This window comes from Macrotis lagotis, chromosome 2, assembly GCF_037893015.1.
Source record: "Macrotis lagotis isolate mMagLag1 chromosome 2, bilby.v1.9.chrom.fasta, whole genome shotgun sequence".
NCBI lineage: Eukaryota > Metazoa > Chordata > Mammalia > Peramelemorphia > Peramelidae > Macrotis > Macrotis lagotis.
Genome location: NC_133659.1, coordinates 253450053 through 253464000, shown reverse-complemented (window position 1 = coordinate 253464000; position 13948 = coordinate 253450053). Strand labels below are relative to the sequence as shown.

At 42.1% G+C, this 13948-nt stretch overlaps 1 protein-coding gene across 2 annotated transcripts in view; it reads right to left on the bottom strand.

Annotated features, from left to right (window-relative positions):
* LOC141514734 (cyclic AMP-dependent transcription factor ATF-7) overlaps positions 1 to 4788 on the bottom strand; it is a 96425-nt gene extending 91637 nt beyond the window's left edge. For both annotated transcript variants that reach the window (XM_074225762.1, XM_074225763.1), the window contains exon 1: positions 4687 to 4788. The gene's annotated coding sequence lies outside the window, so the exon portion shown is untranslated. The remainder of the gene's footprint in view (positions 1 to 4686) is intronic.
* Positions 4789 to 13948: the final 9160 nt, after the last annotated feature.

The following is a 13948-nucleotide window of genomic DNA, read 5'->3' as shown; positions in this document are numbered from 1 at the left end:
AGCCCTTGAGAGGCCATTCATCTGTCTTCCTGCTTTCTCCATATACTCTCACCAAAATAGGGCAGCTAGGTGGCGCATTGGTTAGAGCAATGGCCCTGGAGTAGGAAGACCTGAGTTCAAATCCAGCCTCAGCCACACCTAGCTATGTGGCCTTGGGCAAACCACTTAACCCCATTGCCTTGCAAAAAAAAAAAATCTCACCTAAGTAAAGTCAGATTTATGAGAATTTAACAAGAAAAAGTACATCTTTCTTCTTCCCTTAAATCTAGACCATTTTAAATTATACTTAAAATTGCATTCACAATTTGCAACATTAAGGAAAATGAAACTTAAAAAGCACCTTAAAATTGCTTTTATCAATTAAAATACTCAAATGTAAATCTGACAATCTAAAATTAACACTCATGAAATCTATTGTCAACAAAAAGTCTTTGGCTCATAATTACCAGAACAAAAAGGAGACCTACCTTGACACATAACTAATACTCTCTAGTGCATTGTATGATAAACTTAGAGCTATATTAATAAGTTCTAAACTTGTAAATGGGAACAGTTAGGTAGGAAAGTGTAAAGAGTACTACGCCTGGAGTCAGGAAGACCTTCATTCAAATCTGAACTCAGGCACTTAGCAGTTGAATGACTTTGGGCAAGTTACTCAGTTTCTTCAATTGTAAAATGGGGACAAAGAGCAGTTACTTTGAAAGATTGTGAGAATCAAATCAAATACTATTCATGGTCCACAGCAGGTGCTTTATGAAGTGCTTGTCCTTTCCCCTTTTCCTAAATAAAACAGCTTACTCTCTTTTGTGATGGTTCACCTTTCCAGATCTGTTTACAAATTTATAAAATGAGGGGTCTGGACAATTTCTAAAGTCTTTAGGTCTAAGATTATGGTTATTTTTTTTCCTACCTATTTTTAGGAAATAAATTTCGCTATTGACAATTCTTTCCAGGGGCGGCTAGGTGGCGCAGTGGATAAAGCACCGGCCCTGGAGTCAGGAGTATCTGGGTTCAAATCCGGTCTCAGACACTTAATGATTGCCTAGTTGTGTGGCCTTGGGCAAGCCACTTAGCCCCAAAAACCTAACCCCCCCCCAAAAAAAACAATTCTTTCCAGAATAGAATTGATCTAATGACAAGGAATTTTAGGGCACTATGTAAATAGAAACATAAACTGTTTAAGAGGCAAGTGCTAGAAAAACTATAATCAAAAGCTGTGAGTAATGTATTTTAGTGAAATAATTTTATCATTTTCAGTCACTGGAATTTATACATCCTAAAATAAAAAACTGATTAGCCTGATAAAAGAAGGCACAATTGAAAAATTATTGTTGAGGGTCAGTTAGGTGGTGGTACAGTGGATAGAGCACCAGCCCTGGAGTCAGGAGGACCTGAGTTCAAATATGGCCTCAGACACTTAATAACTGCCTACTATGTGTCCTTGGGCAAGTCACTCAAACCTCATTGCCTTAAATCAATTTTTGTAAAATGATTGTTGGTTAAAGAAAACTGAGAAATCATTTTTCTTGAAATGTTTTAAAAAAGATTGTCTCAGACCCCCAAAGTCCAAGTACTCTATTTATTGCCTGAAAAACCAAAACCAAAAAAACTGAATTTTTTTTTCAAAAATAAACTTTTTACTTCAGTTTTATAATCTTTTAAGAAATTCAAGAACTATTGGTCCTCCATGCCCACTTCCCTCCAGTTTTATGGAGAATACTGAATCTTTTGTAAGGCTATAAGTGGCTGTGATTTTTGTTCTTTTCACTCTACCTTTTAAAACTTCCTTACAAAAGGCCCCTCCTTATCAGAGTTGGAAAGGAGGCTACTGCACCTCTGGCTCCCTCCCACTGCAGCCAAGGAAAAATTTAGTCTTGACATGCATTGAACAAATAACTTGTGAGAGTTTCAGAGCAGCTGTGCACAGACAGAGCCAAGGACTTTACTTGAGGGAAAATTGTAGCTTAAGAGCTAGTTTATTTTTTAAGCCCACAATTTTCAGTGTATATACTATGGAGGGAGAGAACAAGATACTATAGCAACAGCTATTAAACTTTAAAAGACAGAATGAATAAAGATTCTTAACATTTCAACAGAAATCACTTTGGGGTAAAAACTTTGATGCAGAAGTTGAAAACATGAGCAATATTACACTCTTTAGTAGTTTTCACCAGCTATTAACACCAGAAGTGGAAAAGTGAATTGTCTTGTCTTTACTAAGTCCAAAAATATAAAAGCCATCATAGTTTGAGATGAAGAGATAAAAAATAAGGTACATTTTTCTTGCTCACTGATTATTTTTGGTTATTGTTGCTGGGCAAACTTGGTAAAGTTAGTGCCACAGTCCAATAATTCTAGAAATAACATGAAATACTGGACTCCAAACTAAACAATTAGAAAACTAAGCCAAAGCCTATGATCTTAATTTGATATAATGGCAGTTTCCTGCAAATGAGGGAAAAAGTTTTAACAAGAGTGGAAGCTCTCTGCTATTGAAATCAAATTTGGAGTTCTAAAATATTTCTAGGGAATGTATAATTGTTATTGTTTTTATTAAAGCTATATTTTATTGGCAAAGTGTAAAAGGAATTATGAAGAAAAGTCTGAGTAACAGTGAAGACAAACTAATTGGCTGCATTATTTCATTGAACTGTTGTTAAAAGAGGCAGATACTGGAAAAATGTAAAAGAATCTTTTTTTTGCTTCAAATTGCTTTTAAGAACAAACTAGTAAAATTATAGTTGTTTTTATTACCTAAACTATGGTTTACAATGAACTTATTTACCTTAAAACTTCCATGTTTAAAAACAAAATGCTTAATTTCCACTTATTGTGACCTCAACTAATTAAAATTTTATGACATTTTTAGCCTTACTACAAAGAGAAAAGTTTTTAAATTTTTCAGTTTTCTCGTTTTTGGTGTAATCTGTTATCAGCCTGCATTTATCACCTATTCCCAAAAGCTATCATAATTCCTTTACAGGATTCAGAATGGCATGATGGTATATAGTGCAGAAGTGTCAAAATAGTCAGCAGCCTGGTATCCAGAACACCCCAAGTGCCATTAGAATCAGATTAAAATGTAACTTCTTTATGATTTTAAAGTATTGATGTAATAAGAAAAAGAGAAATATATAAACATGTATGGTTTTCCAAGTCAATATGCAGTCAACAGGAATCCATAAGTATGGTTTAGGCCCTCCCTTATATTGGAGTCTGACAATACTTGCTAGTTTGTTAGGGAGCTGGTTAAGGAGCCAGAAGACAAAGTTATTTAAGTCTCATATTTGAGACAGGCTGGTTGTGATTTGAGGCAAATCAAACTTTCAGCTTTTTTTTTTTTAGGTTTTTTTGCAAGGCAAACAGGGTTAAGTGGCTTGCCCAAGGCCACACAACTAGGTAATTATTAAGTGTCTGAGACCAGATTTGAACCCAGGTACTCCTGACTCCAGGTCCGGTGCTTTATCCACTATGCCACCTAGCCGCCCCATTTTCTTGTGTTTAACTGTAAGACTGTTTATAAAATCTGATGGTTACTCAATACACTACTGTATTTTTTTTATCTTTAAAGATTTTATTTGAGTTTTACAATTTTTCCAATCTCACCCCCCCCAAAGTAATTTGTCAACTACTGTATTTTTTTTTTTAAAGGCAGTTAAGGTAGATTGCTGAGAAAAACATTTCACACACTCATTTCAGGACAAGACCCTCTGGGGGCCCCTTTAAATAGAAAATGAACTCTGAAATTGGAAAAAGGGAGTCTGATTACATGCGGGTGGTTGGATAAACCTGGATTAGGGAAAGGTTTGGGGCAAAAAAACCCATAAACAGTTCCAAACTTCCTAACACAGGGGCCCCACCTAGGAGACCTGGCACTGCATTTCTGGATGGGACGCATGAAGTTTATTCCCATCCCTTCCTTCACCCTTGATTCACAAGCTCATCTCCTCCATCCCCCCACTGCTCCCCAGTCCGACCCTCGCCCTACTCAGTGCTCACTGCCCCAGGCCCCCCACTTTTTCACGTCTTCTCCTCCCCAAGCCTGACAGCCAGCCTACATCCTGTCACCCGCGGGTCCCCTAAACCACGCCCTCGCCTCCCCGTGCCCCTCTCCGTCCTGGGCCTCCGTGCCCTCGGCGGCCCATCCCCGTTCCCTCCCGGCTCTCGCCGTCCCTCCGGGGCGCCCCCCCAGCCCCGGGGTCTCCAACTTCTCGCAGTCCCGGGCCACCTCCCCTGTTCTGACTGACGGCTCCGCCCGCATTCCAAGACCACGCCAACCAACTAGAGCTCCCCTTCTCTCGGGGGTCACCCCCTCTGCCCCGCACCCCGGCCGGCGTGCCAAGGGGCCACTCAGCACCCCACTTCTCCCCTCACTTCAGGCCCCTGGCCCCGCCCCCCACGGAGAAAAGACAGGGGAGGCCAAAGGGAAGGGGGCATCCCGCCTCAGCCTACAGCGCTTCCCATTGGTTTAGGCCGCCGCCAATCCCCACGATCCTAGAGCCCATTGGTTGGTCCCCGTCCATGGCCCCACCCCTACTCTTTAGACAGGCCCGGCCACCGCCTCAGCGCCCCCCGTCCACCACAGACTTGGCGAGGCGACCCCAGCCGGGGGCGAGCGGGACTTGCTCGGGGGCAGGAATACACTGGAATCAAGGCTCCGGCCCGGCAGGCGCTCCCGGAACTCACCTGCCGGTAGCTCCGCCGCCTACCGCGCTCAGCGCCCGCGTTCTCGCTCCAGGCTCTTCTCCCACCTCAGCGGAGCAGACACTTTACTCCCGTCCGGCCTGGCGCGCTCACCTCTCGCGAGATGTCCCCGGGGTGGGGAGGGGGGGAAGGGCGGGATCTGCGGGGGCAGACCCGGGGAGCCGCCGGAGGGGGCGGGGCCTCGGCTGGGGCGGAGCGGGGACGCCTCGCACGTGCTGGGCCGCTCGGAACAACTATAAAAAGGGGCCTGCGCCCGCGGCTCTGGGAATGCCAGCTCCCCGGGGAGAGCCGCTGCCCTGAGAGACGGGCGGGGGCACAAGCGGGGCATCCCGGGGGTGGGAGATGCCCGGAGGAAGGGGCCGCGCACACTGCAGGACCAGCAGGGTCTGATAGGAAGAGGATCCACCCCAAAGACAGAGCCGATGGGGGATGAATAGTGAAGCATGGTTTTTGTTCCACTTTATTTTTCTGGAGGTTTATCTTTTGGGGGGTGTTTTGTTTACTTTTACAACATGATGTTTTTCATGACTAGCCTACATCAAGTAACTTGGGTTCTTAATGAGGCGGAGAAAGGGAGGGAATTTAGAACTCAAGGTTTTGGAAGTGAATATTGTAACTTGATTTTTAGCATGAAGTGGGGAGGTCAATTAAGTGGTATATTTATTTTTTTAGTTTCTGCAAGGCAATGGGGTTAAGTGGCTTTGCCCAAGGCCACACAGCTGGGTCATTATTAAGTGTCTGAGGCCTTTTTTTTTTTCAATGTGCATTTCCTATCTCCCAGCTGCTTCAGTGCCCAGCCTGGAGTCAGATGAACTGAGTTCAAATTCAGCCTTAAACACCTACTAAACTGTAACCCAGGGCAAGAGGATTAACTTCAAGCTCAGAGTCCTCAAATGTTGAAAGGACATAAGCTACCATGGGACAGCTAGGTGGCACAGTAGTGGCTAGAGCACCAGCCCTGGAGTCAAATCTAGCCTCTCACAATAATGACCTAGCTGTGTGACCTTGGGTAAGTCACTTAACTCCATTGCCTTGCAAAATAACCCCCCCCCCAAAAAATAAAGATTTGAGAAGCCTTATCTTGGTTCCTGGCCCCTAGTAAGTGTTTAACAGATAATTGTTTCCTTATTTGGAAAGTTTCTCATTAAAAGTCCACAGCCCTGAAGCAAAGACTTGAATACTGCCCAAGGAAGAGATGGAAGGTCAGGGGCAATCTGAATGCCACACAAATGACTTAAGTAAAGTGGGTAAAATGTGGGTTTAGGCATCATAAAATCTGTTTTTCTGGTCTGGCATGTGACCTTGGAAAAAGTCAAAACTTTTTTTCAAGCCTCAGTATCCCTAATGGTGAAAAGGGGCTCAATTCAATTCAGTAAACATTTATTAAGCACCTCTTAGGTATCATACCTATTTTTGGGGGGGCAAACTGGGTGCCACTTGAAGATCTTAAACAGAGATGAATGACATTCAGAGCTGTGCTTTAGAAAGATTAATTTGACTGTATTAAAGTTTTTTGTCCATTTTTTTTAAGTTTTTGCAAGGCAAATGGGGTTAAGTGGCTTGTCCAAGGCCACACAGCTAGGTAATTATTAAGTGTCTTAGGTGGGATTTGAACTCAGGTCCTCCTGACTCCAGGGCAGGTGCTCTAGCTGCCCCCCCCCCCCCCGCCTTGTCCTTCATTTTCAAAGAAGACATCAGGGAGGGGACATCATGACAAGCACATGAGCTGGATTTGAGTGAGGGGATGCAGTGCTAAGTCACCAGCCTCACTTTCTCCTCCAGAGTCATCTGGGTCCAGTGGTCAGGACAACTGGAGATGGCCCTGGATATGAAGTAGTCGGGGTTAAGTGACTTGCCCAAGGTCACACAGCTAGCAAGAGTCAAGTGTCTGTCATATTCGAATTCCCATCCTTCTGACTCTAAGGCCAGTGCTCTATCCACTGCATAGCCTAGAAGAGCAAGTACCAGAGGTGATACCTGGGGATGTTGGAAAGGAGGGCAAAGGTTTAACAGCTATTTTTTGAGCTAGAATTAACAGGACTTGTTAGAATATGGGAAGTGAGGGAGAGGGAACATTCAGAAATACTGAGGTTTTCAAGTCTTGGTCACTGGGAGGTTGGTGGCACCATTACGAAATAAGGAAATCAGAAAGAGAACATGTTTTAGGGGGAAGAAAGTTTATTTGTCATATTGACTTTGAGGTTCGGACAAGGCATCTGGATAGTCAAAGAATTCAAAATTCAGCATAGGAATTTACAAGATAGGTTCAGGCAGAAACACAGCAGAAGGTGTTAGATTTGGTTTGAATCACAGCTGTTCCTTTGGGCAAATGGATAAGCCACTTTTAACTTGTATGAGCTTCGTTTTCCATGGGTAGATTAGTGTTGGACCTGGAAGTCAGGAAGACCAGATTTGATACTTAAAACTTTGTTAATACAGACATGTCATGATGCTTAGCTTCCTCATCTGTAAAATAGTATACCTGCTGTATTGACTCCACAGTTTGTTTTTTTTGCAAGGCAATGGGGTTAAGTGGCTTGCCCAAGGCCACACGCCTAGGTAATTATTAAGTGTCTGAGGTCAGATTTGAACTCAGGTCCTCCTGACTCCAGGGCTGGTGCTCTATCCCCTGACTCCACAGTTTTTAAGACTCAAATGGAAAATATATATACATATATAGACAGAGACATATATGTCTCTGTTAATACACATATATTTGTGAATATGTATGTATATGTTTCTACGTATGTATACAGTTGCAATTTATATAAACCACAAGATCATTGATCAAAGGCTGGAATAATTATCAGAGGTCACTTTCAATCCAAACTGAGACCCAAGGATCTGCTTAAAGTCACATGGGTAGCAGCCTCAAGGTGATGATATGGACTCAAATTCTCTGATTCCCCAGCATTCTTTCTATTGAATTGTAATATCAATTTTTATAATCAGTAAAATGAGGGGCCCAGTAGATAATCTTTAGAGGACATTCTAGCTCCAGATCTGCTATCAAAATGATATCTCCCGCTGGGAGCTATTTGCTTAGAGAGGTTAGTTGAACTTAGGGATGTGACTGTAGTGGTCAAAAAGGAGAGAGAAGGCTTCAAACATTTTACCAACCCAAACGACTCTGGGCAAGTTACAACCTCTCCAGACTCCAATTTCCTTATCCGTATCTTCCAACTCTAAATCCTTCTTTGAAAAGAAAAGGTCTTGGAACTAAACCAGAGAATGCCAAATTTTAGAGGGGTCAGATAAGAAAGGAGCAGCAAAAGAGACAGAAAAGGTCAGGGGAAAATGAGAAAGATATAGAGAGGAGCTGGAATGCACAACCCTCGGTGGCCTTCTCTACCATCAATACAATGCAACTATTTCTGGGCTGGAACCCCAGCTCAACTACCAAAGTATCTGAGAGCAGGAAGAACAAGTCTGACTGACATCCTGTGGGAAGGGAAGGAGGCTAACAAAGATAGAGAATAGGCCAAATACCCTCGGACCTTTGGGGTCTCTAGCCACCCTGCCTGAGCAGGAGACTTAGAATGAAAGTTAGTTGTCTCCTCCCCAACCCACGAGGAAAACCCAATGGGAGGCCTCACAGGCTCCAGAATGCCTCGTCCTCTCAGGCAGGAACCCCTTGCCAAAGCAAACAATCCCTGCTCTGCGATTGTGCTCTAACTGGGGTGGGGGAGAACAAAGCTCTCTTTCTTTGCTTCCCTAACTCTGTGGCTCCAGCCAAAGGCGCTGTTTACACAATCTTCCCTGGTGAAGGATTTGTTCCCTTTCTCTGGGTTGCAGTTGGAAAAGAATGACTCCTTCTCTGCCTACTCTTTTTTTTTGGCCCCCTAGGCAGGGGAGTCCCCCCCACCTGAATTTCTCACCGTACCCCCTTCCCTGCCAAGATGTTAACTTGTTTAGGAATCACTTTAGCTCCTTGGGGATTGAGATAGGACATGAGGGGCGGCTAGGTGGCATAGTGGATAAAGCACCGGCCTTGGAGTCAGGAGTACTTGGGTTCAAATCCGGTCTCAGACACTTAATAATTACCTAGCTGTGTGGCCTTGGACAAGCTACTTAATCCCATTTGCCTTGCAAAAAAAAAAAACCTAATAAAAAAAAAGATAGGACATGAGCTCTTAGAAATGGGAGAAAGATCAGGCATGGATTTTGATTTGACCAGGGGGCTCACTGGCAGAGAGAGAGGGGGGAGATATTAGGACAGTCTAGGTCTGAATCTGCTCTCATATTTTGCCCCATTCTAACTTCATTCACACTCAGCTTACGTTTCTCCAAACTCAACTCCTGGGCAGAATTAAGTAAATTATTCAACCCTAGAGCAAATTCTAACCTTTTCTTTGTAGTATGGACATAGGGTAAGTAGGAAATTAATGTGTTGGGGAGGGGGTATTTTATTTAGTAATTTACTAATTCCATCAGCCCAGATATTCACCCCTTCCACGCTAATCAGTAGGTCAACTCATTCATTCCACCTCCACATCCCCTATACTTGTCTTTTTTTTTCCATACCCAATTATTCTAGTCCAGAGTCTCATCACCTCTCCTCTAGACTATTACATAATAGCCTCCTGAAATTGGTCTCCCTGACTCTGACAATCCATAATCTACCCAGTTGACATAGTGCTAGTTCTAAAACACAGGAGCGATCGAATCACTCAAGAAACTTCCAGGGTTCTGCATGGTTCTTGAGATAAAATACAGACTCTTCTGTTTGGCATTTTAAGGCCCTTTGCAATTTGGCTCTGGATTATCTTTCCAGGCTGACTTTCCATTAGTTCTCATGCACTCTCGTCTCCAGCCGAACTGGCCTGCCTAGTTGTTGTTCCCCATACATTCTATGTCCTGTGCCTGGAAGGCTCTTCTTCCCAACCTGTACCTCTTGGAAACTCCAGCTCTTTTCAAGATCTTACTTCCTTCAACAGGAGACCATTCTGATAGTCAGTGTCCTCCCATAGCTGAACATTTTTTTTCAGAGAAGGCTTCAAACACTTTACATTCATGCGTGCATGCATACACATCTACATATATGTAGGTGTAGATGTATGATGGAGGAAGAGTGTTAGACCTGGAGGCTAGAAGACCTTAGTTCAAATGCAGTCTTACTTTCTGGATGACTCTGGGAAAGTCACTTGAACTCTATGTCCTTATTTCTTGGGGATGAAAATAACACTCAGGGTTGGTGTGAGAATCAAATAAGATATTTGTAAATGCTTGGTAAATCATCTAATACCTAGTACATATTTAATAAATGCTTAGTTCCTTCATCTTCCTCTCCATTCCCCCATGTATCCAGTATGACAGTGAAAATGTATATTCCCAAGCTATATTCTCCTTTAAGATCTTTTCCTTTTTGTACTCCCCCTCCCACCCCCGAGGTACATAGTAGGAATTTAATAAATAGTTGATTGTTGAGAAGAGGAAACCCTAGTGAATGTCTGAGCTAAGTTCCAATGGGTAAATTGTTAAGTGAGGAAACAATAAGGACAGAGAGCTTGAACATCAACCCTTCTAAGCACTTTCTGGACTTGATCCCGGTTATCCTTGGTAATATCTCAGGGAGGCAAGGATTCTCTGTTCCATTCTACACAGAGGCAGGAAATTAAAGCATGAGAAGGGAACCAACTTCATGTTATCAAGTCTATCAGTATAACCAGAAATCTTCGACTCCCATTCTGGTTTCCCCTGTCAGGCACAGCCACCTTTTACTATTGTAGACTTCCTTTAAATTGGATCTCCACTAGCTGTTTTTGCTGTTGCTAAGGGAGCACTGAGCTCACGGTTACCCTTTGAGCTGGTGTTTTGGAAATGCAGTCACTGTTCAGCTGCTGGGAGATGTTGATGGAAAAGCTGTGGGGGGCATGGAGGGGCTGTGAGGAGTCAGGAGGCTGTTCTTGGGTTCCACACATCTGCTCCTTCTCCCCCCCCCCCCGCCCCTGAATAGGGTCTGCTGCAGGGTTTCTCTGAAAGCAGCCCCAGTTCCTGGAATGCTCCAATGCTTACTGGTTATAAATATCCATGATGGGGGGTAGAGTTGGGCTGATTCAGGGAAGAGAGAGACTCCCAAGTTAATAGGTTTAGGAAAGGAAAGGAGGCAATAAACTGTTCTCCTAACAGGCAAAAAGAAAACTTAACAGTGGACTAAAATGAACTTGGTAGTAGGTCTGGAAACTACTAACTTTTAAAGATGACACTATGGCTAATGGAAATATAGAGTGGAATCTTCTTTACTAATTTTAAGTAAATTTAAGGAAAGCTAAAACCATCCTCATCTTCCATTTTGAACCTGCCTTCCCTTTTGCTCTCCATTTCTCTCTGGGCTGGGTTACAAAGTGAAACTGTCAGAAAAGTAATGTGATGTCAGCCTTTTTTTTGTTTCTGCAAGGAAATGGGGTTAAGTAATTTGCCCAAGGTCACACAGCTATGTAAGTCTAAGTGTCTGAGACTGGATTTGAATTCAGATCTTCCTGACTCCAGGACTGGTGCTCTATTCACTGTACCATCTAGATGCCCAGCCCAGACTTCCTTCTATGATCCAACATTTAAATGATGAAATGGATAGAGAATTGGACTTGGATCAGGAAGTCCTTGAAAAAAAAATTCATTCTTTAAACTCTTTCCTCAAGTGAAGAATTCTCAAAATTTATGAACTATTCTCAGGATTTAGAGGAAAGTCTTTAAATTTTTTGGCTTAAAATGCTTTTCCTCACTTCTCTTAAGAGAAGAGAAAGTAGTGTTGCCTCCAAGTATTTTTTGGAACAACTGGGACCCAAATCTTCAGGTTTGTTCCTGAGCATTCATTCTCCTTATCCCCAATAACCTTGAAAAGACCTGAAGCTCATACACAACCAGGCAGGGGGCTGGGGATTCCTCCTGCTTAGCATATAGATGATTTTCAATTATCAGCTACTTTTAATTAGGATGGCAGAAACTTAATGACACTTCTCCAGGAACACCCACTGAAAAGACTGGGGGATGAGACATCATTTCACTAGCTTTCATGGGTTCTAAACTTGTCCAGATCCAACCACTGGTTTTATAGTTTGGAAACCAGGAAAAGTTCTCTGTGGAATGTTCTCAGGTCCTTGGAACATTTACACAAAGGTAATTACAAAATTAAAAGAATTATTGTTCTCAATAAGGACTTTAGAGACTATAAATATTGTATGATATAGCCCTAAATGGGGCTTTAAAATGTGACTGGGAAATGTTTAACAAAATCAAAATATAATCCAACATAGCTAATGTAAACATGTGGTTTTCTACGTCAATATGACCTGAAAAAATGTTTCTATTTGAGTTTGACACCATTGATCTAGTACAATCTTTTATTTTAAAGCTGTAGAAGCTGAAGTCCAGAAAGATTAAATAGCTTTCCCAAAATCACCCAATGAATGCTAAGCCAGGATTTGAACCGGGACTTTCTGATTTTTGACTCCAGTGCTGTTTCTAGTGTCAACTTTCCCTTCTTAAAGTAAAAAAAAAAAAAAAAAAATTTTCTTTTTCCATAGATAAAAGAAACTACCACTCAACTTCAATGAAATGAATTCTGGATCCCTAAATGAAAGCAACAGAAAGGACAAGTGGTAAAGGGCACATGTAAAATTAAGGGGGAATTCTTCTGAGGGTCTCCCTTCATTGCCTAACACTTACTTTACAAATGAGAGGCCCAAAATAGTAGATTAAAACACTAGAGAAAACTAGAAAACTCCAGAGTTTAAAGTCAGATAGTGGCAGAGTGAACATTAGAATTCAGGGCCCATTAATCCTTAGGCAATTCCTGGGGCAAAGTCATTCTTATTTTATAGATATGGAAACAGTAACAGCCTGATTATCAAAGTTTAGGCAGAGCTGAGATTAGACCTTTATCTTGAGATTTCCTTCTAAGCCCAACAAAGAGAAGTCAAGAAAGGCCAGCAGCACTTCAGTGGGAATCAGAGTTGAAGAGGGACCCTGGAAAACCTGGGGGCATGTCTAAATAACCTTAGACTGAGCTCCTCTATTATGAGAAGTGCTTTCCTCTTCACCCTCAATCTACTCAAACTTGAATAGCTAATATGTGTCCCTAGGGCCCAGGTGCCAAAGGACTGGGGTTGCCCCAGAGCCTCCTGAAGGAATTCACATCTTGCAACACTATCTCATCATCCACCTTAGAGAAAAGTAAAGTTACTAGCTGAAGCAGTAGTCTTGTGTGTAAGGAATCAGGTGTTGTCCCATGCAGGGAAAAAATATTAAAAGAAAAAAAAGTTGGGGCAGCTAGGTGGTGCAGTGGATAGAGCACCCCTCCTGCAGTCAGGAGTACCTGAATTTAAATCTGGCTTCAGACACTTAATAATTACCTAGCTGTGTGGCCTTGGGCAAGCCACTTAACTCCATTTGCCTTGTAAAAACCTAAAAAACAAAAAGTAGTGAGAAAATTAAGAGAAGTCAAGGTTATGATTCAGTTAAAGCAATGTTGAGATTTAGGGTAAGGCAGAGACTAAGGTCTTAAAGATCTTCAATTTACAGAGGTACCTTGTACATAGGCAGAGCTTTCTCTTTCAATGAAACCTTTCTTTTACCAATGGCTCAAAGGAAGTTGGTGGAGTAAGGCCAGGGTCTATTCTATGAGAAATCCCATTTTAAGGTTCTATGCCATTATTAGGCCCAAGTTCACAAAAAAAGTGTTATCTGGAAACAATATACCCTGTAGTCCCAATTGTTCTAGGAGTACCAAAGGTGGATCCAAGATTAGGTCAACCTCTGTGTACATGTGGAGAAGTGGTACCTTTTAAAATTTTTGTCTAAAAATTTTGTCTACATGAAAGGTGATTAATCCTGGGTGAATCCAATTGGATTAAACTCCTCCATGTTTATTCTGCTCTAATTTTAATTTTATTTCTTCTGTTTGGGCTTCCATCTTTCCCTCCTACTAATCCACCTCAAGATTTAGAAGACTCCTTCTTAACCCTGACGACCCTTTATTTAAGGAAATAAAAGCAATGATGAAAGAGCCTCAGATCATGAAAATCTTACAAAATAGAGCAATTGTGCATTGTAAAAACCACCAAAGAGAGGATCATTAAATCTGTTTTGTCTTCAATGAGTTGTGATTTTAGGTATGCCATTTCCTCTACTAGTGTTTTTTTCATTTGTAAAATGGAATTGGACTAAGTGATTCATTCAACAAACCTTTATCAAGTGTTTCATGTATGCATGTGGCCCTACTGAAATAACAAAGACAAGTGACCAA